General features: G+C 27.7%; 1 protein-coding gene across 1 annotated transcript in view; it reads left to right on the forward strand.

Annotated features, from left to right (window-relative positions):
- The first annotated feature begins 2,666 nt into the window (after positions 1 to 2,666).
- The window catches only part of LOC105258490 (ras-related protein Rap1), a 28,587-nt gene continuing 4,423 nt past the window's right edge, over positions 2,667 to 26,830 (forward strand). The window contains exon 1 of the mRNA XM_011269754.2: positions 2,667 to 2,937. The gene's annotated coding sequence lies outside the window, so the exon portion shown is untranslated. The remainder of the gene's footprint in view (positions 2,938 to 26,830) is intronic.

A 26,830-nucleotide genomic window follows, 5' to 3' on the forward strand; every position in this document is an offset into this window, starting at 1 on the left:
ATGCAACGTTACACGTGGCTACGTGAATCAATCTACTTGACAGTATCAACATTTACTACACGTCCTGCACATCGCAATCCTTAATTGGATAACGCTCGTGCGCGTCGGTTAGATTCACTTTAATTAATAAAGACTAAATATCGTTATTCGAGAAATCAATTCTATATCGATCCCCTTCATCGGTTCAACATCGGTTAATGCACTCTCGACCTTTGATGTCGTTATACTTTAAACTTAAACTAACGAAACAGAATTAAAAGCCTAGAATGTCGCCGAAAGGAAAAAACAACCTTTCGTATTATATTCTCTTATTTACTATCTATAATTTGTTCTTAAAATAAAAATTCGGAACGTGACATATCCTTGAGAAAGGATAGTAGGTGGTAGATACTTCGAGAAAACTAAGTTAAATACTGTCGGAGCAAATTGTTCCCTCTTGAAAGATAATACTATATACTTTCACAACAAAATACGCTCGCTATCCAGAAATAAGTTAAATTATTTCGGGCAGATAAATGCGCGCGTTATTTATTCTCGTCTCTTTCTCTCTTTCTCTCTTTCTCTCCTTCTTTCGTATTTACATTGTCTTAAAATGTTCGATCGTTGCAAAGGAACTTGACCTTTTGTTGCCATCACGAAAATTTACTGCTAGATTGTGTGTTTACAGCACATTGACGAATATCATTACCGTTTAAAATATCATATTATGACGTGGAATTTTGCTTAAATTAGAGTTTATTACAAGAATAACAAAGAGAAAAACAAAGGATCTTTAAACCCTCATTATTAGCATGTCAATCACTTCCGAGATTAATTTTTTATACAAAAGTTTCTCGCATATTCCGATTAAAATTTTTCTTGCATTGTTTTTACATATCGAACTAAATATGTTAGATTTTCTTTCTATTTTGGTGTATAAAAGAATGCGATATTATAATTGAAAATGTATATTTTTTTCGGATAATATCTTATAAATAATTTGTTGATTTTTCTTGTCTTTAAGAAAAATTGCGAATTGTGAAGAAGTTACTCATACAAGGGATGAATAAAACATGTGACTATTATTTCCGAAGAAATGATTCTTGTATAAAAATCATGAAAAAACAAAAATCGCGAACGTAAGAGATCTTCCTTCTGTTGTTGAGAGAACCGTTTTCACTTATCTTAAGTAGTAGTAATATTTATATAGTCAGACGCATGACAGTGCATCAATGTATTTTTTCTTGTATCTGATTATACAATGTAGAACAAATAGAATCGTGCTCATACTATGTTGTGCTATAATAATTATATTAAATATATGTAGTAATAAACAAATATAATTTATTTACAGTAATATCGTGAAAAAGTGATGAATATCTTATTTCTATTAGATAAAATACATCATTTATTAAATTTAAACTTTATATAATGCATAATTACAGATATCGATTTCATTGAAAAAAGTACGTATTATGATAATATTTTTGCAAAATAATCAGAATACTATATAAAAACCATTAATTTATCTGTGAGGAACGTTCTCTCTTCGAGTCCGTAAAATTGATACATATATCGTAACATCTAATATAGTAGAGAAACTTTGATCTTATCAAAGTTTAGATTAGCAAACATCGACCTCGTCCTAGATGCATCAGTAGCAATAGTTTTCGAAAAGTTGGATCTTCCTTGATGGAGGATTGATCATAACAACTCACGAATAAGCATTGAACATTTGATTTTACTATGAGATAAAGATATTCAAAACATGCTGATTTAAAGAATCAAACTAACTTTTAAACAGTTTATATTATTATGTATTATTAACAAATTTATATTTATATTATTATATATTAGAAAAGATATATAAATATTAATTCTGTACACTTTATCTTCTTTATAATAAATAAATATCTATATTACATAAATCTATAAAAAAATATACTATATTAATTTGATACCCAAACCTTTGATCAAATAATGATTAAATGAGAAAGAGAAAAAGAGAGAAAGAATAAAAAGAATCTCTGTCTAAAATAGTCTAAGTTAAAATTATCTTAATTCTATCTTATATATTAACTCTTAATTTGTTAAAATTATCTATTATGATTAGGAAATCTTCACCAAATACACAATATAATATCTTTTTTTATTAATTGATATATTAAAATATAGATCGCTGTAAAGAGATCTTCATTTAAATTTTATTATTAATTATATGTAATAAAAAACAGCTGGAAAATACTAATTATTGGAAAAATATAAAATCATTTTTTAAATTATATATTATATGTACGTATGTACATGATTTTCGTTATAATTTTGGATTATTGTAACACGTATACATTGCAGTTATCGAGAAAGTTAAATTATGTGCTTAAAGTAGAAGTATCTTCGCAAGTGAAATTTCATCGAAGATATTGGTTGAAGCATTCACTTGCTCATATCAGGTGCTCCATCGCGTGCTTCATCAGGTGCTTCCGCAGTTGATGAGAGCAAGAAAGGCCGCTCTGCGCGACGAAGACAACTCTGACGTGGCTACACTTCGGTAGACTTTAGATAGAGCGTAGTGATGGTAATGCGCAGGTGGAAGAAGGTCGGAAGGTTACGAGAGCGCAGACGCCGACCGAAAGCATCGAGGATACCACCCGGCACGGTATCGAAGTACCGGACAGAGCTAGCTCGCCCGCATTGCCGTATTCGTCTACACACCAGCGTGTCAGATCGTCCATTCAGCGAGCCATTAGGGAAACGCATATTCGGTGGTCGGAGTGCCCGACTTCGTGTGTCGCGAAGGTTTTGCGATTTTGACGGTTGTCCGACTGACCGGTGATATCAACGCAGCATCTTCGTCTCGTCGTCTTGTTTTGGAGAACCGTTTTCCCGCGCTTGCCACGAAGTCGATTTGCACCTATTAAATACCACGCCGCTTTCACTCTCGACGTGCCTCGTTTGCATGTAAGTAGAACAGGAGATGTTTCAAAAACGTTTGCGTTTTAGCGATCATACATACCTGTAAGATTGAGTGAAGAATTTTCAAAATACAGCATTGGCCAATTAGATAAATAATGCGTGTCCTCGAAATTAGGAATTTCGAAATGCGCACGAGCGTGGTCATAAATATGAATGAGCTTTTCACAAATTAGACGGGAGAATTGTAATAAAGTGCGGTAAAGTCCTCACGCTTTGTTTAAGTATTAATTGTGAAGAGATACAAGATACAGATATACGCGGAAGAATAAATTTTTTATTTTAATACAATTTTATTTTAATTTTATTTTAATAGTATATTTAGGAGCACACAATTTATATTATTTATATTATTATATTATTATAATCATTAACATTATTTTTATTAATATCATATATATCCTTAATCTGCTTTATTAATAATTCGTTGCAAAATATTAAACAAATTATTTAATCATATTTGGTCTAACATTGCAAATTCTACCATCAATTTTAAATAGATATATATTTAATTATATACAATTTTGATATAATTATATTGTGTTTTTTAATATTGTTTTTTACAATTATTTGAAACTGCAATATTTAACAAAAAGAGAGAAAGAATTAGAAAGAATTAGATATAAGTATATTATTTTCCAGACTTAAAATATATATTATATAAATTATAAAGAATTAAATATTTTTTCCTATGAAGAACGCAAAAACGATAATCGCCACCCACTAATATTTTTAATAAAATCTAATAATTTTTAATTTTTAATAAAATTTAATAAAATTTAAGTTTATAAAATAAATTATAATAATATATATTATAACAAATTTTGTATATAAAGATTGTGTTAAATATAATTTGTTGTATTTTTTATTTACTAATAACGTGATCATTATTTATCAGAATTATTCATATTTGAAATATTAAAAGTAATATTTGAGAAGAAGAGATACTTGCATACTAATTTTTATGAGTCATAATATAATTATATCACATTCAAGTTGATTAATAATTCTAGTGCTGCCGATTCATTTTCGCTATATTGTTCACCGTATTATTATCTCTCATTTACTCACACAGATATCATAGATCGTGTTACCCCCTGTGTTGAACAGAGTTTGCTACTCCACGCAAACTACCCAAATTATATCACACACATGAACATATATATTATATATAGTCCATAAGAAACGATAATCTTTGTTATTTTCACAAGTACGAATTATATGAAATTTATGAAAATTTATATTAGCGTAATATTTTGAAAGTTTAATTAAATTCAATTATATATTATGAAATGTTCATATGTGTTATGTGTATATGGGTTTGGAAATATCTATTTTTTAGTGCACTATAAAAATTTGATGTAGAGTTTAACACGTTTCATTAGAACCATTTATATAATTAAATCTTACACATACACACACATATACACACAAGAGAATGTAAAACATTAAAAGTTTTTATTTTATATATATATATATATATATATATATATATATAATATATATATATATATATATATATATATATATATATTCCGGAGTATATTCTGGAGACTTGCCACGGCTCTATTTAGGGTCTATTCATCACTGTTGGCATAGTGGAGATATTGTTATTCACTAGAGGGATCTTGGGGGATGTAGTCACTCTACGGCGTTGTCTCTATGTGTGCTCGTCGGTGCCGTTTTTTACAGAAGGCCAATCGGAAACCAGCATGCAATGCACGCGAATATTTCCACCGGCACTTATTTGGTCAGCGAGCGACTTTTCCTCCGTGGCAATTGACATTTCATCCATCGAGTGAGATACAACATCGCTCTGGAGTCGCATATCATTATGTTAAAGAGCAGCATTGATGTGAGATGTGGATAGCTCAGTGGTCTAGAGCAGCTGCCCGGAAAGCGAAAGATTCGATTCCTAATCCAGCCACTTACACTTCACATATTTATCTAGTTCACGAATATTGTTTCCTAGCAATTATTCGGGCGAAAAGATGTGCGAATGTTCTCTTTATAGGATATGCGTCGACACCATTGCCACGAATGGATTTTGTCGCTCGTTGACCAAATGAATAATATAGACATGTCTAATTTCCTTTCATATATATATATATATATATATATATATATATATATATATACATCTAATTATTTATATGTAGATATAGCATTATTGGAACTCCACTGCAAAAATTTAAAGTAATATTTAATACTGGTTTCAATAACAACAATGTCATAATATTCTACGTATAAATAATTAGATATACATCGATTGCATATAATCAGTTATTTTAACAAATTAAGATGTTTAATAATAAGTAAATAAAGCGGGAAACATTATCTCACGTGTTATGTAAAAAAGCGATCAGTTGCTTCATAAAAATGTTTTGTTTTTAAAAATAGCGTTTGCAGAAATGTAATTTCTTATATAAGTTTTTCTTAATATACTTAGCTTTTTATTCTAAAAATAAAGTATCATCGATATAAAATAATTCTCAATACCAGATGTTATATTCGCGCTAGCAGCAGAAAATAGCATTCATATGTATTTTTGGCGAGCTGAATGAAACTCGACTGAAAGAGACGTGATATTTCCATTTATTACTTTATTTTTTTTTCTTTACACATTTTCTTCATGTCGTAATGCCGAGCGTAGCGTGTTTCTCGAGTTATTCAGTCTCTTGTTGCTTTTTTACGATGGAATCGATCGGCATGCAACGCGCAGAGTCATTGGACCGAAATTTTTAATTAAGTTTTACGTGGAAACATTTTACGCGTTTTATATTCTCTCTTGGAAGATATTCTCAATGCAACATTTCGCCTCGGATCCTATCTGTAAAATCCTTCCGAATCAGGTGTCGGGAACGACGTAGTAGATTGCATCATTTACCGAAGTGCTTTCGAACCGCAACTTTAGCATACGAAGCGCACTGCAAACTTCAACCGCATGTGCGTCTCTTAAACACTAATCGATCGTGAAATGAGTGGCAAAGCTACGTTAAAAATTGCTCATTAACATATTGATTGTCATGCTAATCACTGATATCTGTCTTTTCAAGCCTTAATGATCATCGATGATCATCAATGGTTGCCGGCGCTATTAAATTTAATTAATAAGTAATTGATATGCAAAAGATGATATCAAACTACGTTATAGTTATCGAGAATACTTAGTCACAATCAATCCGAGCTCGGTGAAACGCATACTTCCTCCGTCTTTTTGCCAACCGTAGGTTGGCTGCAGTCGAAAGTAAAAATAATTACAACAAGATTAATGTCATCGAATAAAAAATTTCAAATAACGTAAATTGGAGTAAATTATACTAAAATGTAAAAAGATGATTTATCAAACAATTAATAATTACTAAATAATAATTGTTATTAATAATTTTTATTTTTGTTTTAAATAAAAAAAAATAAGATTATGAATAATAAAAGTTATTTAAAGTTATTATAATTATATATTTATAATATACAGGTATCAGTTTTTGTTCAGTAATAATCTTATTACTTATTATTTCTTTCGTGCAAATAGAGCGAGTTAAATTGAACAGGAAAGTTTTTTCGTTTTGCAATTTTTTAAATAATTAATAAGAAATTAATTTTAAACAATCGCCTGATTCGCGTGATTATAAACGTGCCAAAAAGAGACAATCCAATGTTACACGATTGCTAGACACGTGACGAAGCGTTAGGATTAATAATGAAGCATTTAATTACATATTGTGCTCTGTAACAGTAAGCTGTCTCATCTCTGTTTCATCACGCGCTTATATGCTTACGCAGACTGACGCTTGGCTGACTTTTTTAAATTAATTTCTCATCAATTATTGCAAGAATTAAAACGATAGAGGCCTCTTTTGTTCGATTTAATTTGTTTTATCTGTATACAAAAAATGATATGATGATACTGATGATATATAACTTATTATTTTATTATTTTTAATTAGTGACCAAATTTATTTATTTAAGAGAAATTAATGAGTTACATGTTTCAGAGCTTATAAGATAATTTAAGATTTTATAAGAACAAATGAATATATATTGTAGGATCCCGAGTGCGAACACATGTGAGATAAACAATATTAATAAGGATATATCTTATTTAATAATACTGTTAAATATTTTATCATTATATTTATCATTATACTTATGATAATGGAAATTCTATTGTGATTTCTTTTTACAGATAACGTTGCATTTTAATGTAAGGCTATGAGGATAATATACAAAATTTGCGTAGTAATTAACGTATTAATAAAATACCGTAAAAATCAATTTCTCGAAAATCTAATTATTTAAGAAAAGGAAATTAGGAAAGGGAAATTAGGAAAAGGAATTATTTGTGAGAAATAATCCCATTCTAGACATTAGTATATAAGCTCCTCTTCGATAACTTAAAATCTCCTAGAATTTTGTTGTTCTATATTCAACAATGTTTGAAAGCTCATATTGAAATTATTCTTACGTTCTAATTCTATTTTATTAATTTAAAGTAATATCTAATTTTAAGCAGAAAGTGCAAAGTTTAGGCAGAAAACATACATGTTTTACACGATGATATGAAAGATGAGTAGAAGCTATTTCGATGAAAAGTTCTCTATGTAATCTCAGATAACTGTATCCGTTCGTGTGAAACTTGAATTGAGTTTTTGACGTAGCTCGTATGATGCTTTAGTGAAAAAGCGATTAAATTCGAAATTTGTGCTAGCAAATAGAATATTAGAAAATTTTTCTTTGAATTTTTTCTCGCGGATATTTCAATAAATAGCAAATAATAGTAATCATTCAGCAATTGAATAATATAATATTATTTATTATGATAAAAACAGAATTGTGCATCATATTATGTTATAAACTGAAGTGATTTTGAATTATATCAACGAGATATATTTTATAATATAAATTATGAATATTCTAATTATCAGAACATACATAATTTTAAATCAAGTCTCTTTGATGCAAGTCGTAATGACTCGTACCGTCTTTGTCATCCTATAATAATTTAATCATTGCGTTTTACATTTATTGAACATTTAGTAATGTCCATTAGTCACTCCATAATTTACGCAGATGTATGTTTCCACGATAAATTTTTGCATAATAAAATTTACAAATGACGTTACAATATCTTAACATCACTATAATTTTGTAACTTTATAAAAGTTATTTCATTCGCAGAGCTTGTTATGTAGCATGCACTTTTGACATTTGAACCAATGTCTCGTCGCAAAATGTAACTATTCTCTATTTTTTCTTTTTTTTTCAAGGATAAAATATAACCTTTTCCAGCAAACAGCACTTCGAGCTAGTAATTAGCAATTATTCGCATGAATGATAAGAGAGATCTTGCCAAGATAGTTTCGATAAATTGCGGCGCCCTTACTTTGTGAAACAATATGGATCTAAATTAGAAAAGAGGAATAAGAAAAGTAAGAAGATTCCTATATTCCTATATTCACGGCAAATGATCTGACTTTCAAGATTATTACATAATTAAATTAACTAGATTTGCGCTTCTTTTCTGGCCTCTTATACTTCAATTACTAACAATTTTTGCAATTTGCAATTTTTCCTTTTGAAAAATTAAAAAAAAACATTGTCGTTGATATTCTCACAACTTGGTTTTATATACTTTACTACTAATACTACTACCAAGTAGTATTAATAGTGTATATATATATATATATATATATATATATATATATAATAATAGTATCAATATTTTTAAATAAATTTAAAAGAAATTGATACTTTATTTTTCGCTTTTTATGAAAAATTGATTGAATCAAAATAAAAACAAAACGAATTAAATGAGTATATATATCTAAATAAATTATTTATATATACAATATAAATCATATATATAATTAAATGCATTTGCATTTTGACAACATAAAAGTTTTTTGTATAACTTACTTTTTACTTATATTTATTAAATTTGAAAGTAATTATATTTTTAAAAAAAGAGAAAAAATTGAAAGAAAGAAAGAGAAAGAAAGGGGGGAGAGAGAGAGAGAGAGATTTTATACATTTTTTATATTACATATATTTTTTATATACATTTAATTATATTTTTGTTGAAATAAATGAAAAGATACAAATAGTATTAAAAGAGTAATTATTAATTGTAATATCGAGAATTTTACTATCTACATTTGTGTATCAAGTATATATACAGTCCATACAATCGCTAATTAGATCAATTCTGTCAATGAATTGTAAATAGCTACTCTTCCATTAGATATCTGTTGTGTGACGTATAACACGGTGTCGCCCTATAACGATCATAGTAAATTGCGACATGGCTCGGTCACGCTAGAATAGATCAAGTGATGAGCTTCTGGTAGACATTGTTAGGCGATATCGCAACGCGATAATATTATCACTATGTTAATGTAACGCTGCGTTAACATTCTTACATTAGAAAATTGCTGAATATTTGCTGTCTAAAAATATTAAGTTAAAAGATAAATAAAAAATTAATTTAAAGTGACAGAAAATTTTTATTCATATATTTATTTTCAATATTTTAAATATCTTTATATCTGTGACTTATATACGAGGGTCGTTTGATAAGTTTGGTAAAAAATAAAACACGTTATTTTTGAAAAAATTTATGTAATTTCTTAATATAATCTCCATGGAGGTCTATACACTTAGTCCATCAAATTTCCAATTTTTTACCTTCGGAATTTAATACCTTCGGAAAAGTAGGCTGATGAGGCGTCACCAAATGGATTGTGACGCAATTTCACGAAAATTTACCAAACTTATCAAACGACCCACGTATATATATATTGTATATATATATATATATATATATATATAATATTAATTATAAAATAATATAAATTATATTATGAGAGAGAAAAAGGAAAAGAGAGAGAGAGAGAGAGAGAGAGAGAGAGAGAGAGAGAGAGAAATGTGTGTAAAAATAATAAAGAATGACAGCGGTTTCTTTGTTTTAAAATAGAAAATGTAACAATATTGTAAATTATATTTTGTTAATGATATAAATAATTTCTGATTTTAAACATTATCAAAAATAGAAATATTGAATCTTTTTCACATACATTACGCGAAGAAGATTGATATCTTCCTCGTAAAATTCAAGGAAGATTGATATCTTCTTTGAAAAAGATATTACAAAAATAAATATCAGATATTGCAGATATTGATATCACTATGATGAAACGATACACTACGTCAAAATATTTTCGTCTATTTTGGAGCACAATGCTCTTGTCAGTTGAAATATTCAGGATTTATGGTAACGATATGCCGACAAGTTAGATTCCAGAAATACTTTCTCGTAAGCCCTCATCTTTTTCGCATTGCGAAATTTAAGATGAATTTTACAAGGGGGAGAATCGTAGCTATAATTTTTATTCTCTTTCAGCAGCTTTTCAGTAGCTTTTGATAAGATTTAAATTGTTATTAGATTTATTTGAGCCGAGTTCGGAACTTATGTTACATATAGAAAATTATGGTACTTTTATCAATGGTACTTTTATAATTCTCACAATTCTTGAGAATTTTATAATGTCAAGAGATATCTTGAAAATTTATTTGAATTTGTGAAGCTTCTAATGTGAAAATTTATATGACATATTCTTTTAATGCTTTATTTTTCAGTAAAATAATGGATACATTTATTAGTCTTCTGCTTTTATATCATTATTGTCAACAAATAAAAATTATGAATTTTGATCGGGTACGAAATTAATTCTGATATTGTCCATCAATGTGTGATAAAAAATAAACATTAAAAAGAAATCAAATATCTGTTAAAAAAATTGCACACGAAAAACAAATTAATATGTGGGAGTTGTAAATATTTACAAAGAATTAAAGCAATATTAAAATTTTATGTTTTTTTTGCATTTATTCCTATAAAGTATTTCTGTAAGTATTTCTATATATAAGTGTTTTTGTTTAATTATAAATTCTATTATTTATATTATTAATTATGTTATTAACTTTTCTTATATCATAAACAGATATAGAAAATATTCTGTCAAGAGTAAAAGTTTGAAGCTTTTATATTTCTGAGAAAACTTTTTTGATCATTTTTTTCAGTTTATTCTAACTAAATAAATTAACGATTGAAGGAATGTCATTAAATTAACACGCGTCGTCGATAGTGACTTCGACTTGTTCCGAATATACTCTAGTTATCAATTAATTTCCTGAAGTCTCGATTCCGTGGATGCTGATTAAATATATTTCAAGCTTAGCTTGTGCTAAGTTTAATCTCATGTCAGACATGTTATGATTAATCCAACATGTATATGTGTGTGTGTGTGTGTGTGTGTGTGTGTGTAAATCCTAATTAATTCAAACTTTAAATTGTCAATATATGCATATAGAGAAAATGGCTTTTAGATACAAATAAATTTATATATATATATATATATATATATATATATATATATATATATATATATATATATATATATATATATTAATGGAAAGCACGTTTCGATGCATTCTATTTATTTCCGCATATGTACTACACTGCAATATAATTCTTTTTGCTTTTTCAATCCACTTGTATAAATAAGGAGTGAAAAAAATTAATCTTTGCATATTCTCACCTTTGGCTAGACATTCGTTTTGCGATCTTTTGTAAATGATGAATATATTTCTCGCAGCGCGCTCATAAAAAAATATTTTTCCGTTACCACAGTATATCTATGTGACTTACTAGCAAGTTGAAAAAATTCATAAGCAAAATATCTCTCTGCGAGTGAAAACGTAGCGATAATTTGTCATTCCAGTGACAACTTCATAGATGAAAAACGATCCTTCTTGTTGTCACGTTTAGTTCATTAGCTTTTATACTTTTGATGAATATTCTGTAACATAGCACATAGGTAGAGAAGATTATTGTATAGAATATCATGTGTTCTTGACATTTCCTTCTTTTTATTCTTGAATTAATTTAAATAATGATTTTCTCATAATATTATAATATTAATCTTATATATCTTTAATAATATTAGTCTTTAAGTTAAATAGTTGCAAATCTACAAATAATTTGCAAAATTGAACTTTAAAATAGAAAATAGATTATAAACTTACATCTTTCTTTTATTATTGGTTAATTATTCAAGGTTTTATAATCTAATTTTTAATAGTTGTTTTATTTTAAACATTTTGTAATCTTTTAAACACATATAAAGAAAAATTAATATATAATAAGAGAAATTACAGAAGGATTAAATTCAATTATGTCACTAATAGAATAGATTATATATAATAATTATTGATGTAATTTAATTAGTTGAACGTTATTTATCACTTACGATATTATTATTTACTGTGGGTTTTAATGCTTTAAAAATATTTTAATATGGCCTCTTTTTCATCTCAAGTGATCAATTTTATACAGATATTTAAAGTAGAGGTATATGAATATTATAAATCTACAGATAATTAAATAATTCACATGAAATATTATCTCTCATTCAACATTTTCCAACATATTTTTGAAGAGTGTTAATTTTATTTGCTGGACACGATGCGAATTGATCCATTTGAATTTTTTAAAAATCGCGTATGTTCTCTTTTCAAACAATATTACTAGCAATTTATCACACACAGCGTGACAAAATTTCATCGATAAAAAATGATTGGAATAGTTTTTTTCTTTCTTGTTTTAGTATTTTTCGACCCACATCGTAAATTAAATATGAATGAAAGCGCGTTTTCAAATGTTAACAAGTACATATGACAAATCTTATTGCGTTTGTAAAATGATGCATATTTGAATACAGTTTATCGAATAATATACGAGAAAAATAACAATATAGATCAATAACAACGGCAACTAAATTTTTTATCTCAAAAAATTGATCGAGTTATATTTTATCTATTGATTTTATTTATGGATATTCGACGTTAGAAAAAATTACGTGCATATGTAGACAAAGAGACTGAATTTATTTTGTACAAAAATACACTTGCTTTGAATTAATTTATACATTTTTATTAATATACATACTTTAAGCGCAATGCAACATTTTCACCGCATTCCATCGTATAAAATCGTTCCAAGTCACGTATAATACTAACACAAAATTGTTGTATATTAAAATAAGATAAATACATTACTGCGTTACATACAGCAGAGAAAATTAGCTCTCTGCAATGGAGTTTTAACGTAATGTATTTACGCTTTTCAAAGACATCGCGACATCATTCGTTAATTCTTGCGCTATCGGATTTTACGCTTTAATTAACGTTACTCAATTGGCATTTCCGTTATCGTTGCAAAAGTCGACTTTAATGTAAGCGAGTGGATTAGATCAAACTAGTAGTGAGTTAATTATATTTTTCGAGATGCAGTACCAGCGCCTGTGAGTGCGCGATTCATAGAGTTTATTGCCCGTTCGTAACCATCGTAAATGTGTGCCTGATTTTTCAAACGAGTTGCGTGTTGCGTAGTTCATAAAACCCACGAACTCTGGCCACAATATATTTTCAGTCAGCTTTTACCTCGATTAGCTCTTTCGGAATAAGTTTACGAGAAAACGTGCTTGTCGTTTCGGATTTATGTTTCTTCTGCTTTTCTCAAATTGCATCTGATTTGCATCATGAGAATAATTGTTTTAAATTGCGTTTTTGCAATTGTTTTATTTGATTAATAAATTAATTATGTCTATACTTACGTCTATGTACTAAAATAATAAGGTTAATCTTATCTAAATAGATCAATGTATATTTGCTTAATAAATAAAATGCGTCGTAAAATTTTTATTAATATAAATGTATACTTTTGATTTGCATTTGTATTTACAAAATGTATTCTTTAATTTACGCTATTTTAAGACATTAACCCTTCTTATACAAAATCCGATATAAAATTACAAATATTAAAAACTTTAAAATTCATTATGTTTCTTTAGTTTATAATATAAAATAGAAAACAATGAGGAATTTTAACTTTTGTAGAAAATTAATATTAAATCGAAGAGAAATAACAAATTTTTTAATTTTATTTATCTGTAAGATACGTTAAAAAATTAGTCAAAAAAGAAAAAGAAAGAAAGAGACTCTATTGTATTATAAAAATATTATATGACAATGTTTCATAGTTATTCACAGAAGATGATTTTAATAACTCGTTAAAAGCCCATCTCTTACATATTTTAATATTAATCGTAATAAAATTACTTGTTGGCTTTGTTGCGAAATGGGATATAAGTGCGTATGTGTGCGAATAAATAAACTTTGTTTGAGGACATTGCATGAGACTGAACGATATAATATGTATAAAGATTAAAAGAGCGTGAAACGATGCAGAATAATAAACTGATAATTTTGCATCCATGATCTTTTTGCGCTATTTCCGTAAGAAGAATAAATGTGACAGAAAGAACAAATGGGAAAATAAGAAAAAGAAATATTTATTTATAATATGTAGGAAAATTAAAAACAATAAAACATTAATTAAAAGATTATAACAAAAACCATTATTTTAATTCAATCATTACTAATTATTCCCAGATGAGTACTCATATTGTTGATAACTCAAGTTCATACAACTTATTAAATAATTATAAATTTACTATCAAAATATTTAATACATATACATGTATATCTGTCATTAATTTAAAATATATAATTTGTAGATTAGATTTTCACAGATGAATACCAGCTTGATTACTCTCGCTCGGAAATGTAGAATGTAGTTACTGTGCATGTTATAGAATGACATTTAAATTTGTATTTAGATGAGATATATTGGTTTTACTAATAAATTATCGCTTCAGTAATTTAAGCAATTAAAGCGATATTTTTTTAAATTGTTCATGTATTTTACTACATAGTAATTATATCGTATTTTATCACAGCACTCTGTATTGTCGTATCACACATACACATTTAGTTACAAATATATTCTTTAGATGTAGATATGCAATAATTTAGATTGATTTCCAAAATGTGAAATTTTGATGTTTCCAAAATGATTGTTTCTGGCAATTAATGGCAAGTCTATTCGCAAGAATATTAATTTCGAATCAGTCGATAATACACAAATGATCGTTTGCGGTCAGTTATGCAATACGTTTTCGCCGCAATCTATCTACCAGCAAATTAATTATTAGATCTAATGTTTGCTGACACAAAATCGAGTAGCGTACCAGAATATTCGTTTGCAATAGTAGATGCAAAATAGTATAATTACTATCACACTTATTCATAATATAAGTTTCTATGTGCACTTTTTACATAAAATACCGCCCTATAATTTATCATTCCTCTAATTGAGTGTTACCTTGCATAGCGAAGATTTAATATGCAAAATTCGATTTTTCTGAATACAATTATGGCAATAGAATAAAATTACATAAGCACATAAGCAAATGATGAGAGAGATGTATTTAAAACTTTTTAAAATCTTATGCCATAGAATATAAAGTACATCCTCGGCAATAAGTATATAATTCAATTATAATAGTTAAAATCCTCTCCAAAAATTCTACAAAATAAATAGAAACTCTAAATATATCTTTTCATTCAGAATATGTTTTATATTTATATTTCTTTTTATCAATTACCATCTCAATCATGACTAATGAAAGTTATCTGTAGAATCGCTATATTTATCGATCAGCAATTTTTTCATGCCATAAATCACGATATAAAATGCATTAAGCATATAAACGCGCAATTATCACCTATATAGTCATAGGAATACTGGTTATGAGTTGCAACGTGCTTAATGTGAGATTTATGCTTAGGAATATTTATGATTTTGAAAAGAGATGTTATGGAAATAGGTCAGCAGGAATTTAATATCTCATGAATATAGTCACCAGCGGTTGCGTATATAATATCATCCAGTCTTAAATATAAATAATTTTAGAAATTGAAGAAAGAAAGTTTTTTATATATTATTATATTGAGAGAAATTTATTCTATGTTAACTTCACATATTATGGTTATTTTTTCTCAACATGTTTGATTATAACAATTAATATTATTATTATTATTATTATTATTATTATTATTATTATTATTATTATTATTATATTATGTGCTATTATTTACATTTATTTGATTTATTTTTAAAATACGATTTGCATATGGATTTTAAAAATTCGAAGAAAATTATGAAGTGGAAAAACTAAAATCGTATTCGAAGTGGACAATGGAGTTCAATCGTGCGAGAAAAGAGTTATAGAGCTAAAAGAGTAGTCTCTTTGGACTACTATAATATTTGGATATTATAAATATTATAAATATTTATGACTACTATAATATTTGGATATTATAAATATTATATTCAACGTAGAATAAAGAAGGCGATCTTAAAATGTGCAAAATATGTTATAACATATATAAAATTATTATGTTTTGTAACTATATTTATAAATAGAAAATTAATATAATAATTTATAATTTATAAATAGAAAATTAATATAATAAGTCTCGTGGGTTTACTTGGCAAATAATTTTAAATATTATGCTTGAACTTGCCTTAAACTATATCATCTTAAATTCAAATCTTATTAAAATTAAGAACGATATAAAAGAGATAAAAAAGTTTAGATGTAAAATAATTAAAATAACATTGTTTGCAATGTAAAACAGACGATGAAAGATTAAACAATATTAACAGAATTTGCTTTACTGGTTACATTTTAGATTTTCTAGCGAAAGAAAATACTTGTATTAAAACTTTTCTTTAACTTTCCTGGGACGAGAAGCTCAGACAAGCGTGTCTTAGTGTGAGAAATTTGCGACAGAATCGAACTCTTCTACAGAATAAATGTATTTTATATTCAACGCGCGAGAACTTTATTGTTTTCCCTTCGTGAGTGGATTTAGAAAATTTATCGGGAAATATCGTTTGCCCTTAGCAATGTATTTGAAGTCGTTTGAGCGTTTGAATATTCTCTCTGATTTAAATTCTCGTGCTCATTTTTGTGTCACAGGTCTGTCTGATTTAAAAAATTTTCTTTGCTGTGTCACAAAGTTCGAGAATGTAATTAATATTGGAGTGATTCAAAGATTGGATCTAATGAATATAGGACAAATAAAAAAATTCACTGATTGAACAACGATAAAAAATTGCAAGAATGAATTCAATAGAGTTTAATACAGTTAATTTTATTCATGAAATAAATTGAATTTAGAATATATCAAATTATATTATAGCAATGCTATGTTTACCTCAGAGAATTCCTAACACCTGTGATAAATGAAGATCGCTTGAAATTTATTTTTGTTCATTTATTGCTTGTCAGTTCCGCAAATGCTATAAACGGATCCTATTTACTTGAATAAACATGAATGAAACACAGAACGCTTAAGTTCACGATAAATCGGGATATGATGCGTCGGTTTTGCCAACATGAGCGCACGGGTTTCTTCCTACAAAATAATCTCTCGATTTATTCGTGGCTGCCACGCAATTTAATTCCGCGTCCGCTAACACGATTACATCACGCAATTAATCCCATATTCAGTGACGTAACATTCAATTTCCTCGAGTATTAGTGCTCGCTTTATGATGCATGTATATGCTGCCTACATTTTTCGCGTTATTGAATTTCAGCCCATTTTCTGCACCTTTGACGAAAGCGTCACACGTTTATCCAGTAATTCGTACGAATTCGATGTTTCAAGAAATACCAAACGAGTCGACACAAAGTTTTTTACGTAAAAAGTTCGCAAAGACTAAAGTTGGAATCGCAAAGACTAAAGTTGTATACGATCGTGATATATGATGTAACAATTATTTGAATAGTTAGAATCAATCGCAAGATTCTAAATTTAAATTTAAAATTTATTGCAAATAAATTAATAATGTAAATTATATTCTCTTCAAAAACTAAGGCAAATCGATCTTAAGTAATCAAAATTTTATGTTTAGTAAGCATTTCTCCTAAAATTGTAATATACATATACAGGGATGTCCCAGTTATCTTCCGTCATCTTTCAAAGACAGATTCCTGGGATCATCTGAAGATGATTTTTTCTCAACGAAAATGTCGAGGCACTAATAATTTTCGAATTATAAGTGATTGGAAATAAAAGGTTTTTCGTAAACTAAGCTTTATAGAAATAAAATATTAACAAAACCACATTCTTTGATTAATTTTAAATAGAGTTTACTTTTTAGTTGAGTTTTAATTTAAGACTTAATTGCAAAGATATATGATGACAAAAATCGGGAACATGCAAAAAATGATGGCCTTCATTGACTGAGGAAAAATCGTCTTCAAATGATCCCAAGAATCTGTCTTTGAAAGATGACGAAGGATAACTGGGACACCCTGTATATTTGAAGACATGTATTGTGTCATTTTTAAGAAATTGGAGAAAATATAAACTTTAAGAGAAAATGTTAAATTTGCTTTCTCTCTCTCTCTCTCTCTCTCTATCTCTCTCTCTCTCTCTCTCTCCATCGTGGATATGTTTGCTTATTTCTCGATTTCGTCAGTTTTTCTGATGTCACTTTTAGCAGGTGGCGTTTAAAAGGTATTCTTATTTTTTTACGCAAACAACAGTTGTTGATCGTTTCGAGGGAATAAAGAGGTGCTCAAGTGACCCATTAATAATATCTGTAATTTATGCGATCCTACATAGAGCACTTCGTATTTATCGTATGTCACGTCGTTCGCGTTATCACGGCTTAACCTAAATACAGTCTTATACTTGGGGCCACGTTGATACTTATACTGGTGTCAGATGTTGTTTACGCTGTCGGACATTACCCCGTTTTGTTAGTCATAGAGCATATTTATCTATGTTAAACGCATTTTTTGGCATTTAATCTGTGTATCGAAACTTCTAGGGAACGAAAAAGTAATTATCCGCTAAAATGTCAAATCTTCTTGTCCCGCGTGCATTTATATGTTATGTAAGTAGGTCAGTTATAAAGATTATTGACCCAGTTTACTTGTATGAAGCTTGGATTAATTACTTAAATCAGATTCCTCGCCACACAGATGCATTTTTGAGGCTTTAATAAAATCATGATAGAAAAGCTAATGTATATAGAATTCCTTTCGTCTGCTTGAAAAGCGAGGGAGTTTTGCGAATCAAAATTTCGCGACTGTAATACAGGTCATAATTTATTGAAAAAAAACTTGCTTTTTTTTAAACTTACTCTTCAAATTATAATTATATATATTATGATTATATGTATAAAATTTTGGACGATGTCACAATTAAAAATCATTAAATTCAAAAAGAATTAATTATATCTTTGTCATATATATTATATAATGTAAAAGCTCATATTGTAATCTATGCCATTTAATTTTAAAAGCTAAGAAGCTTCCGTAAAGCTTTAGAGATTTATGAGAGATTAAAATACGTACAATTGGCTCGAACGTGCGGATGCAAAATGGCACACTGAGTATATATATATTTTCTCTTTTTCATCTTGACACGCAGGAAGTTTACTGATTTTATCGATCGGTTCGCAGTCCAATTGGGGCAGCGAGGACATTATTCTACTTTTGGTGGTGGTATTTCGGTGATGTTAATTCTGTTCCTGATTATGATGGTAGTAGTAAAGCCATTGACCGCATCTCTGGTTTTAATGTTAATAGCACGGACCAAGTGTATTTCTTCTTTTTGAAACGGAATGCCCTGGTTCTTTACAAACTGACTTTTATAAATTTCTTTGTTGACCTTTTTATGCGTGATTAATATCGAAATAGCTTTTTCCATGACTATAATTCACGATAGTGTTTTGGATGTCTGATAGTGGAAACCTGCAATATATGTCGGCGTTATCTCGAAGGGATTTACGGGAAATTATTTGATCAAATTAATTGTTCCAAGAATTGATTATGTGTAAGATATCACATGGTTAGTAGAAAATACTGTACAATTTATACGGAATGTAATAAACGGAACGGAATAAATTATTTTTGTAATTAATATAATAAAATAAATTTTTATTATATTTTATTAATATTTTGCAGATATATTTTGCAATCGTAAAATAAAAAGATATACAATATATGCAATGATTAATATTTATAAATATTAGCATATGCAAATTTAATATTAGCAAATAAAAATATACATCATGCCAATGTTAATAATGCCTCATGTTAAAATAAATATTACTTTTATTAGATAAAAGATTCAAATATTCTGTAAATATTTGAATATGAATTATATATTTTGTAAATATTTGAATATGATTTGAACAATACGGCTACTAGAAATGCATTGAAAATAACGAAATTTTACATATGTTTTAATAAATTTTAATTTTAATTGTTGCAAATTCGTTTCAGTTTGTATTGTCTTATTAGTGTTTGTACAAATATGTTTCGTTTTTGTGTAAAAAGAGTAATAAAATATATATAATATAAATATACATATATATTTTAATTTTAGCAAAGATATATTTATTTAAAAATTTAATATTTGATAAAACTACTGCAATTTCCTGTTATATTATCACTTATTTAGTTGAAAGGTTTGAAATTCTGCCCTAAATTCACAATAATCTCGAACTTCTCCAAATATCAATACTAAAAGTTTCCAATAATTCTAAGTATCGATTCGATAATTTTGCGTATTTGCAACGTTATCGCACACAATGTATAGCTTCAGAATTTTTATAGTCGACATGTTCCTCAAATCCTAAAAATCCTAAAAAAATTCCGCTTTAAAATTGCTCACGGGAGTTTTCATGCGCAGTGAGTTTCACAGAGGGTTGCGAAATCCATGATAGTCGTGTCTCACGCACGTATTCGCGAATTGATCGTATGCGAAAGGTTAGTGAATTTTCGTGCGCATACTAAACACACATAAAGATATACTCGTATAAAGAGTCACATAGATACAGGAGGATTGGACATTACGAACGATCGTGACATCTACGACGAACGTATACGTCTATGTAAAATGGAGCAACGACCGGCTCCGTGCTGTCGGGTTTCGTCGTACTGCACCGATCCAGTTTACACAGACGACGACGATTATCACGAGACGACGACCGACATCGACGATTGTCGTCATCGTTGTCGTTGTCGATGCGTTTCGATTCTCCCTCGTTTCCTCGTGGCTTCTTGCCCCTTTTTCCTACTTTAGAAGACTTCGGCGCCCCATTGCGTACAATGTGCGGATGTCAGCATCCCCTTTCCGTTATCATCTTATTTCGTTCATCTACAGCCTCGTCATCGGTCTTTTCGTCGAACTATATGCAGGCATGTTTTCGTCGTCCTCAACGAAGTCACGTTCTCGCAATGTATTATATTCCGTTGTCAACGAGATAATATTTGCCGATATAATAGCTTATTAACACAATAGCTTATGAACACAACTTGAATTAAATCAAATAATTAGATCAAATTATAATTAGCTCAAATTATAATTCGTAAATCTATATAATTTAGAACTTTTTTAAATAAGATATTTAAAAAAAAACTTGTTTCTTTTAATTAGCAATATATTTTTCTTTTATACAAACAAAATTATAAACTTCTTTTTATAAATAATTATAGCGATGATACTGACAATTTTCACATTGAATATTTATATTAACTTTTATATTATAATTTTTACATTTTTAATTTTTATATTTATTTATGTAAAAAAAAGAAAAATTGACTACACTAATGTCGATGTATCTGTAACTATATATGAATTTATGGAATTGATATTATAAATTAATAATCAATTATTACACAAATTTTACAGTTATATATTTTCTTTTCTCTAATATTATTTATTTAAAGATTATTTGGAACTTATTATACTTCTGCGAAATAAAACTAAAACTCAATTTTAGTGTTTTGCAATTGATTTTCAATATTAATATATATTGAATATTATATTTATCATGCATATATTGACTATTATATTTATCATGCTCTGTATCACAAGCTATCGATTAATTTTATATAGAATATGTACATAATTCACTTGTGATTAAAACTGCACTAAATTATATTTGATGCGTACTGCTGATACGCCGTATTACCCATCTGTATATTCTTGCACTTGATTATAACTTGATGTAGAAACTAATTGAAGCTGTGCGCAATATGCTCCATTAAATATCATATATTTCAACTAAATAGCTTCATCAACTGTATTTTATGTAAACTATGTATACTATATTTTGATTCTTTTTGATTCATCATGTTATAAATTATTCCGAAATATGCTTAAAAAATGCTCAAAAGAGAAATTTATTCGATTATTTTTAGCAGAATTTATATTTGTCTTGTCATAAAATTAAATCCAAATTCTTTATTATATGATTGTTTTTTCATATCACCAGTCGATTAAATTTTCTTTCATAAATTATCAACGGTTAACACTGCCGGAGATGTTGCGTTTTCGTTATACGCTGAGTATGACGAAAGGTTACATCTAGGGTTTAGACCCTGGAGATCCCTTAAGGGATCACAAGGTAAACGTATGAACTCAGCAACTTGGCGAAAACTATGGCTGTTGAGAGAGAAAGAGAGGGAAAATGAAAAAGAAAGAGAGAGAGAGAGAGAGAGAGAGAGAGAGAACAGGAGAAAGAAAAAATAGAGGGATAAAAAGAATCTCTAGAGATAGAAAACTTCTTTCGACACTCATTCTGGTGTCTATCAATTATAGTTCGTAAGAATAATAGTAAAAATGATTTTGCGTAGATTTTATTATAAATTATAAATTTTAATTATTATAAATTTTAAAGAGTTAGAGATTACTATAAATTTTAAAGAGTTATAAGAAAATCAATAAATCAAATTTTGATAAATAACAATGATGAGTAAACTTGGCATATAAATTTTTCTTGCTGATTTTCTTTATTGAAATTTTGAATTAAAAAGATACGCATCAAGATATGTAATATAAAATTCTGAAGTGACATGGAAAATAATGAAAAAATATATATTTATAGAAAAAAAAACAAATTACTAAATTTATTTCTTAGGATGATTTAGAATGTAAAAATAATATCTTGTTAAACGTTATCATTTTCGCGATGTCAAGTGTAGTTAATATGCTTGTGGAAATAAAAGGTTAGCATTTTTTGAGCATTTTTGTTAAGTTCAAATAACATTTATGTTAAAAATTATTTGCTCTATCGTTGTAAAATAAAGTTTGTACATACGAGAAAACCTTTTCTGTATATATAGATATAAAAAAATTTTATAAACTATAGTTATTAAAAACAATTTTATTTGTAAAAATATTTTACAATTTAAAAAAATGCTTTTTTCTATATTTCTGGTTTGGAAATTAAATATAAATTTTAACATGTATTTGTTTTAGAAATGAAATAGTTTAGAAACTGAAATATACGATACTTTTGATGAGTAATATAACAAATCGCTCTAATTGTAAGTTATATATAATCGATTGATTAGTTTCTCTCTTCAAACAAATAAAATATCACGAACTTGTTGCTCGAGAAATGTTGTGCGAGACGAAGCAGGTTTTGTTACAAAACATTGGACAGTTACAATCAATTTGTACATTTTATGTAACTTTCTTTTTGTTATTCAAATTGTGCCGACTCATCACTTTCATTTTAATCAGAAGATTAAAGTCTGAAAATGGCTTTGTTTTTTTGCAATGGTATGAATATTTATATACATTCTGGAAATCAATTTCCTTAATTGAAGACATCCACCTAACAATAAAACAATTTTAAAAGTAATAATGAATATTTATTCGAATATATAAGGCTGATAATGATAATAAAGTCAATCAATTTTGCCAAGTTTCTTTTTTTTAATTACTGCAAATTCTTTATGAATACTACTTTTATTTATTAAATTAATCAAAATTGATAAAAAAACATTTCTCTCTCTCTCTCTCTCTCTCTCTCTCTAAGTGATCTTTTAATATTGTTTATAAAATATTGCTTCTAAAATTGTTTGAAATATGATTTATGATCGTTGTTGATTAATTTTTAAAACTTAAAAATGCTTATTATTATTACCGCTAAGACAGATTTGAGAAATATAAAATTGTTGCATTTAAATGAGAGAAGAGAGGCGAGACACTCAAAGCACAGTTGCCCACGCAATGGTTCTCCTAACAAGTAAGAAGTCGCATCGGACTAGAGGATTAACCTATATCACTCTTAGTCCCTGAAGTACAATCCTACGGAAATATACACAGTCGAGCTTTTGGTACTTTACGATTTTATGATCTGTCGTGCGAACTGTTTATAGTAAATCATTGGTGAAACTAAAATAAAAATAAAAATAAAAATCACAAAAAAAGGACTCATATCAGAACAAGCCTGTCTCCAAAAGTAAACTTATGTATCGGATATTTCCGTATCATCTCCAGAAATGTTTCGCAATTTTATATTGACGTGAAAATAACGTATTATATATATTAGTTATTTTAAAGCGTATTTTTTATGGCATTCTAAATATATATTTTTTAAATACAAACATGCATTATGAAAAGTTATGACAATTAATAAACGGGTTTTTTATGAATTCGTAAATATTATATAATGATACTGTATATAAGTAACAATACAATGAGCTTGTTCTTTAATATTAAATCGAAATGTTTTGCGAAATTTGGATTAAAAGACCCTTTCTTTCAATAAGCAGGAAATATTAAATTAACAAAGATTCATTACAAAGTTACGATACATAAATTTTATGTAAAGTATTATCGCTTTTACGTCATTGTGTGCTTGTTAGCTGTATAAAATGAAACGTTTACCCGCATTACTTTTCGAAATAATTTGAATATCGATCCACGACATCTCTCTCTCTCTCTCTCTGTCTCTCTCTCTCTCTCTCTTTCTCACCCGCTTTCGCATAATGTTTTTGCAATACCCGCACGCAAAATTTACATCTTCGCAGCGAAGAAAAGACATCGTATAGAATTTTTCGCTCATGTTCTGTATATAATGAAATAAAAATACTTCGATATTCATGGGACAAGATTTATTCGCCTGACAAATCCTTCGTTAACATCGTCTATAATTAAAACACAGCGATGGAATATTTTGATGGGAACGATGCAACCTGTATAAATCTCTCTAAGCTAGATCAGTTCTATGGACTTGGAACGCACAATTTGATTATGATGATGAAATCATAACGATATTACCGCTTATCCTCTTTTATGCTTTTGCAGTTTTGCAATTATCATATGATGTTAATTTCCGTGTCGTATATATAGAAATATTTTTTAACTATACAAAAGATGCATTGTAAAAATTATTTCGTTATGTAAAATTAAATGCTATATAATAATGTTTGATGATCTTTGATAGTAATAATTAATAATTATAGAGCTGTAAAAAATATTTCATCAAAATTATTGATTGATGAAAAATTATATTAAATTTTTTAATCGAATAGCAAGTGATTTTCTCTCATTCATATAAATTTTATTTCAAGTAATTTTAATACATACATTAATATATTATTTTCGTATAAATAACATTTATATAATATACACACAATAATGAAAATCGCATAATTTGAATTATGCATACGCGATATAAAAATTATATAAAGTATATTTTTTTAATAGAATAAAATAAAAAGTTATAAAAATTTATATGAAAATTTAAATCTGTCATCTCAGTACATTAGTTGCATTTATTATAAAATTAGTATTTAATTATACAGCAAAATGTAAAAGTTGCAACTTATAAAATTCTAATCAGTGTATCACATAATATAAATATTGTATTTTTCATGTATTAAGAAATATTTAACACATTTTATGCCATCAATGTGTGACTTGAAAACTATTGAATAGCTTTGGTATAGGAAAAAGAAGATTGCGGACGTCCGAGAATTCTTGTAATTTCTTCTCTCGATCCGGAGAATTCCCGGATGATAAATTCTGGAGTTTCATAGGTCGAACAACACTGTTGCGAAGATTGGAACGAGAGAATCATTTGTCTTTGCAGACACATATTGACGAGACATTATAGATATTGCGTTTGATTTTTTGTTCTTCTCTTTTCTTTTAAATAATCTTCTAAACAATCTTCAAAAAATTATTATCTATTTTTTCAAGATTGTTTGAAAGATAATTATAGAAAAAATCCAAATACATTATAATAAATAAATATATATATATATTTTATTTTTATATATTACATATGTTTATTTTTATACATGACATATTTTATAATATACCATATAATAAAAAGAAATACATATATAATAAAAATAAACGTGAATCTAACAAAAGTTGAAAATATTTACATATAAAAGCAAGCTCTGTTGTAGAATTGATCAGAAAATATTCATTGACAATTGGGAAAAACGTTAGTGGACGATTCAATAATATTAGTGATATTTTTAGTTTGTCGCGTAGCAGTTATCACGATACTATCGATCGTTTCTCTTCCTAGTAAAGATAGCAGACTCATGTTCGCGTATATTAGACGAGTTATCTCAATGGGAAATTACGTTATTGATTCATGATAAATGTCGATAAAATCCGGTTTACGTGTTTATTCAGGACAGAACGAGCTGTTCTGAGCGATATTGAAAAATGTAATGTGTGTGTGTGTGTCGCTTTCCTATAAGAGAAAAGAAAAAACGCCTACGAGCAACGTCCCCAGATGTATCTCTTTTCGATATTAAGATCATCATGCTTTGTGGATTAATAAAGAATGAGGATTTAAAACGTAGTTGAGATTTTGTGATAAAGATTAATAACGGAATAACGAAGTTTTTATGAGGTGAAAGAATCTATCAGTTTAGTCTGGAGATATTTTATGATAAAAAAAATGCAATATTATGCACTTATAAAATAATATAAATTTATTATTTTACACATTATTATAATGTATACAGAATAATTGTTATATATATATATATATATATATATATATGTATACACATAAATATCTCAAATACATATATGTATATATTATGGACACAATAGTCGATGAAAA

Source organism: Camponotus floridanus, unplaced genomic scaffold (assembly GCF_003227725.1).
Source record: "Camponotus floridanus strain SB8 unplaced genomic scaffold, Cflo_v7.5 scaffold80, whole genome shotgun sequence".
In the NCBI taxonomy this organism is placed as follows: Eukaryota; Metazoa; Arthropoda; class Insecta; order Hymenoptera; family Formicidae; genus Camponotus; species Camponotus floridanus.